The sequence below is a fragment of the Cebus imitator genome, unplaced genomic scaffold (genome assembly GCF_001604975.1).
Source record: "Cebus imitator isolate Cc_AM_T3 unplaced genomic scaffold, Cebus_imitator-1.0 Scaffold121, whole genome shotgun sequence".
NCBI classification, from domain to species: Eukaryota; Metazoa; Chordata; class Mammalia; order Primates; family Cebidae; genus Cebus; species Cebus imitator.
Genome location: NW_016107436.1, coordinates 2729803 through 2735697, shown reverse-complemented (window position 1 = coordinate 2735697; position 5895 = coordinate 2729803). Strand labels below are relative to the sequence as shown.

The 5895-nt window shown below is 49.1% G+C and overlaps 1 pseudogene; it reads left to right on the top strand.

The window, feature by feature from the left end:
• Positions 1-798: 798 nt before the first annotated feature.
• On the top strand, positions 799-1906 carry LOC119472858 (annotated as a pseudogene).
• The last annotated feature ends 3989 nt before the right edge of the window (positions 1907-5895 follow it).

Sequence of the window (5895 nt, the reverse complement as noted above, 5' to 3'; positions counted from 1 at the left end):
ATAGTTTCATAACAACGTGAAGGTACTTAATGCTACTAAACTGTACACCTAAAATGGTTAAAATGGGAAATTTTATGTTTTTTATATATATATATCAATCACGTGTATATATATATATCATAAATGTGTATATATATAGTCCCAACTTTAAAAATATGGGGGCTGGGCGTGGTGGTGCACGCCTGTAATCCCAGCACTTTGGGAGGCTGAGGTGGGCAGATCACTTGAGGTCAGGCATTTGAGATCAGCCTAGCTAATATGGCAAAACCCTATCTCTACTATAAATACAAAACTAGCAGGGTGTGGTGGTGGGTGCTTGTAATCTCAACTACTTTGAAGCTGAGGCAGGAGAATTGCTTGAATCCAGAACGCAAAGGTTGCAGTGAGCGGCTGCACTGCACTCCGGCCTAGGCAGAGACCCTGTCTCTAAAAAATAAAATTAAAAAACATAATAATAAAATTAAAATAGGATGTGAACGTAACAAATGTACCCCTCTGGTTGGGGACATTAGAAATGGGGGAGGCTGTGCATGTGTGTGGGGCAGATGGCATATGGGAAACCACTTATGAATGAATGAATTTGTATAAATAAACAACACCTTTCTCTCAATTTTGTGGTCAAGTCAAACTGCTCTAAAATTTTTTTTTAAGGATATGCATCTTTCACATAGAGAGATTTATTTGACAGTTTGTTTTCCAACAAATATGTATTGAGCAACCATTCAGTGAAGGCATCTGGTTGGCACTGGAAGGTCCATGATGCAGTTGTGCCCTCGGGGGTCCCGGGGCTGCAGCGGAGCTTGCCAAATTCTCCGACAGAGGGGAGCTGGATGAAAAGGACGTGCAAGAGCAAAGAACGTGAATTTGCCTCCTCAGTGTCTCCAAACTGCCCAGGGGTTGATTACAAGCGTTAAAGTCCTTTCCGTGCTACCCACAGAGGGGTCCACACGGCGTTGTTCTGGATTCCTGTCTTAAAGGGAAACTTTCACAATGTCTGGAGCCCTGGATGTCCCGCAAATGAAGGAGGAAGATGTCCTTAAGTTCCTCGCAGCAGGAAACCACTTAGGTGGCACCAACCTTGACTTCCAGATGAAACACTACATCTAGAAAAGGAAAAGTGATGCCATCTACATCGTCCATCTGAAGAAGACCTGGGAGAAGCTTCCGCTGGCAGCGCGTGCCATCGTTGCCATTGAAAACCCTGCTGATGTCAGTGTCACATCCTCCAGAAATACTGGCCAGAGGGCCGTGCTGACGTTTGCTGCTGCCACTGGAGCCACTCCAATTGCTGCCGCTTCACTCCTGGAACCTTCACTAACCAGATCCCAGGGGCCACAGCTTCTCATGGTTACTGACCTCAGGGCTGACCACCAGCCCGTCATGGAGGCATCTTATGTTAACCTACCTCCCAGTGCTCTGTGTCACAGATTCTCCTCTGCGCTACGTGGACATTGCCATCCCATGCCACAACAAGGGAGCTCACTCAGTGGATTTAATGTGGTGGATGCTGGCTCGGGAAGCTCTGCGCATGCGTGGCACCATTTCCTATGAGCACCCGTGGGAGGTCATGCCTGATCTCTACTTCTACAGAGATCCTGAAGAGACTGACAAAGAAGAGCAGGCTGCCGCCGAAAAGGCTGTGAGCAAGGAGGAATTCCGCGGTAAGTGGACTGCTCCAGCTCCTGAGTTCCCTGCTTCCCTGCCTGAGGGTACAGACTGGTCTGACCACACCCCAGCATGCCAGGCCTTAGGGCAGAGGGCAAGAGTTCAGGCCGCAGCTGCCCTCTGTGCCTATCCAGCAGTTCCCTGCTGAAGACTAGAGAGCTCAGCCTGCCACGGAAGCCTGGTCTGCAGCTTCCACTGTCAGGCCACTGAATGGGTAGGAACAACCACTGAATGGTCTTAAGCTGTTCTTGCACAGGCTCTTAAGCAACATGGAAGTAAGGTTGATGGAAAATAAATACCAGTTTAAAAAAAAAAAAAACCGTTAAAGCCATCCGAGCTCCATCCTGACCTACTGAGTCTGAACGTGCTCGGCTGGATCTCCATTCCAGGCCTAGGCAGGAATCCACAGCCAGAGGACTTGACTAGGAGGGTGTGAGACGGGCCGCGCAGCTTCCTCCCTGCCCGTGGCCAATGATTCACCGACTCAGTTCTCTCCACTCCTAGAGCCTCATGCCCTGGCTGCCGGAAGTTGCCCGGTCTATTCAAAGCTCTCCTTCAGGACAAGCTCCTGACTTTGTGTCCATCTTGGGGGAAGCAGAAAATAGCTCCCCACCCCCTCCATTCCACTGTCTTTCTGAAGAGTAAAGGCTGATTAAGAGCTTCTGTAACTTGGGCAAATGTATCGATCCTTTGCGTAGATGGTGTTTCTGCTCCTCTGGCCTGAAGACTCAATGCCAACCTGTACCCCTGGCGAACACATCCCCCATGTTGAGAATGGTGGGTGTGGGGGTGCGAGGGGGAGATTCTGCCCTCTGCTCACTCAGGCCTCAGGAGCCGAGGTCACCAGGCACCTGCTACTCTGTGGACACCCATTTTGCTTTCATGGGCCAAGTCCTGGAATGGGGAAGGTGTATGTGGACAGTGGGGCAGAGACATTGAGACATTGACAGAAGGTCTCTGTCTCTGCCAGAGATCACCTGGCACCTCGGGGTTAGCCACTAGACCCCTTCCTAAGGCTGGCTGGGCACTGACTTAGGCATCCGCAGCATATCAGGCCTTTGGGCAGAGAGCAAGAGTTCAGGCCCCAGCTGCTCTTCCCGCCTAGAAGAGAGTAACTGTCTTCTATTTGAATGTGCGCCTTGGGATGTTTTTTTTTTTTTTTTTCTTTGAGATGGAGTCTCGCTCTGTAGCCAGGCTGGAGTGCAGTGGCACAATCTCAGTTCACTGCAACCTCCGCCTCCTGGGTTCAAGGGATTCTTCTGCCTCAGCCTCCTGAGTAGCTAGGACTACAGGCATGTGCCACCACACCTGGCTAATTTTTGTATTTTTAGTAGACACAGGGTGTCACCATTTTGGCCAGGCTGATTTAGAACTCCTGGCCCCATGATCTGCCTGCCTCAGCCTCCCAAAGTGCTGGGATTACAGGAGTGAGCCGCACCAGGCCGTGATTGTATTTTAAAATCCTAAATCAGGACAGCAGACCTGATAAAGTTCGGGCCTCAGCTGAACTTTTAAAGGACTTTTCTAGTTCTACCCACAGTAATATTAATCATCTTATTTCTCACCAGATTATTTCCAACCTCCAGTCAGCTAATTAGTGACCAAGTGATTTCCATTCAACAATGATTAGTTCAACTTGTTCTAAAACAAATAATAATTATCCATAACGTTAAATATTGAATACCTTTCTTGAAAAGAATCCAGCTAAAATAGACTCTGTCCTGGAAATGTGAGACCAGGGGTTTGTAAATGGGTGATTTTGGACCCCAGGGGACGTCTGGCAGTGTTTGGGGACATATTTGGTTTACACAAGCTGTCAGGAGCATCTAGTGGGTAGAGGCCAGAGATGCTGCTGACTATCCTACAATGCCCAGGGCAGCAACCACACCACGGAACTCTCAGGCCCACATGTCTATGGGGTCAAGTTTGGGAAACCTTGCTCTGGGCTCTCTGGGGCTGTGCCTGTGCAGCCAGGGTGGCAGCCTGGTGTTGGTTTTCTCCTCATGCTTCATATCTACTTTGGTCCTGTCTGTGACACTGTTGTCAGAGGGGAGAGGCTTGGAACCCCTCAGCTCTCCGCTGCTTCCTTTTTTGTTGGCAGATGCAAGGAGATGACTGCCTCTGAAGAGATGCCCCAGGTACCAACCCAAGCCTGGCAAGGGGCGGGGAGTGTCTTGAATCAGCATCTCCCACTAGGGAGACAAGAGCAGAGACCAGGCGCAGCAAGAGGGTAGGCAGAAGCACTGGATGTAAAGGGAGAGGCGCAGGCTCTAGCTCTGTTAGACTCTGCCTCTAATCGGGCCATTTCGCCTCTACGCCTGTTCCCTCCTCTGTCCATTGGACACAGGTTCTAAACAGGGTTATTGTGAGGGTCAGGGAGATGAAGGCTGGGACAGGCTTGTGGAAAGCACTAAGGCCGGGCAGCCACACCTCGTGGGGTCCCTACTGTGTGTGCTGAGGGCCCCAGCTGGGCTGGCAGGTTGGGAGAGGCTAAGGCTGGGCTGAGAGAATGGGGCATGGATCCCAGGGAGCACGTACTCTCTAGTTTCAGACAACTGGTGTGCTTGGAGCGCAGAAATGGACTAGTTGGCAAGATGATGCAGGGCAGTGTGTGGAGCCTCCCATCTGGGGGCGCTGCTTTCCTTTGCAGCTCTCAGACAGAGGGAGCAGGAGGCCTAGTGAGTCTGGACATGCACTCAGGTCTTATGCCTGGAGGTTAGTGCAGGGAGCAATGTGCTGGAGCAAGTGGGCTCCATGTCTTGGCCAAAAGCAGGTTGAGGCTGGGCACCGTGGCTCATGCCTGTAATCCCAACACTTTGGGAGGCTAAGGCGGGAGGATCACTTGAGCCCAGGAGTTTGAGTCCAGCCTGGGCAGTATAGCAAGATCTCATTTCTACAAAAAAATTTTTTTAATTAGCTGGGTGTGGTGGCCTGTGCCTGTAGTCCCAGCCTGGAGAGGCTGAGAAAGAAGGATCACTTGAGCCTAGGAGGTCGGGGCTGCAGTGAGCCGTGATTGTATCACTGCACTCCGCCAGGCAACAGCGAGATCCTGTTTCAAAAAAAAAAAAAAAAAAAAGGCAGTTTGACAGAAGCATGGCCTTGTGAAGTGATGAAAACTAAAATCCGCAGCTGCTGTTTTGAAACGTTCGTATCTTTAGTACCTTATGAAGTGGTTTTGAAACCTTTGATGCCTTTAAGCATTTATGTCCATCTTCTCAGGTGTTTTCTCTTTTCTTTTCTTTTCTTTTCTTTTCTTTTCTTTTTTTTTGTTTGAGATGGAGTTTTCCTCTTGTTCCCCAGGCTGGTGTGCAGTGGCATGATCTCAGCTCACTGTAACCTCCGCCTACCAGGTTCAAGAGATTCTCCTGTCTTAGCCTCCCAAGTAGCTATGCCATCACGCCCAGCTAATTTTTTGTCTTGTTAGCAGAGACAGGGTTTCACCATGTTGGTCAGGCTGGTCCTGAATTCCTGACCTCAGGTGACTTGCGCACCTTGGCCTCCCAAAGTACTGGGATTACAGGCATCAGCCACTGCGCCCAGCCTTCTCAGGGTGTTTTAAATCTACTTTTAAACTTCTGATTCTTTTGTAGCTGATCATTTTTCTCTGTATTGTGTAAATTAGCAAAAATTTGGAATAACCGAAATGCCCAACAGTAAAGCCTTTATTGGAATGAATGAAAAATCTAACAATAAGGATTCATGGGAGAACACTAGAGGCACACACACACACACACACACACACACACACACGCATGCGCACACACACACACAGGCATGGAAGAAAACCATAGCCAAAGTTTACAGATTAAGATAAATCAGAAAAGTTTGAAAGTCCTAAAAGCATGCATGTGTGTGTGTGTGTCTGTGTGTGTATGTTTGTGTGTAATATTTTATTTCTTTTAATTTTTGTTTTTGTTTTTTGTTGTAATTTTTTATTTTTGAGGTGGAGCCTCATGGCGTTGTCCAGGCTGTAGCGCAGTGGCGCGATCTTGGCTTACTGCAAACTCCACCTCCTGGGTTCAAGCAATTCTCCTGCCTCAGCCACCCGAGAAGCTGGGTCTACAGGTGTGTGCCACCATGCCCAGCTAAGTTTTTTATATTTTTAGTAGAGACGGGGTTTCACCATGTTGGCCAGGGTGGTCTTGATCTTCTGACCTCATGATCCACCCACCTCAGCCTCCCAAAGTGCTGGGATTACAGGCGTGAGCCACCGCACCTGGATTTTTTTTT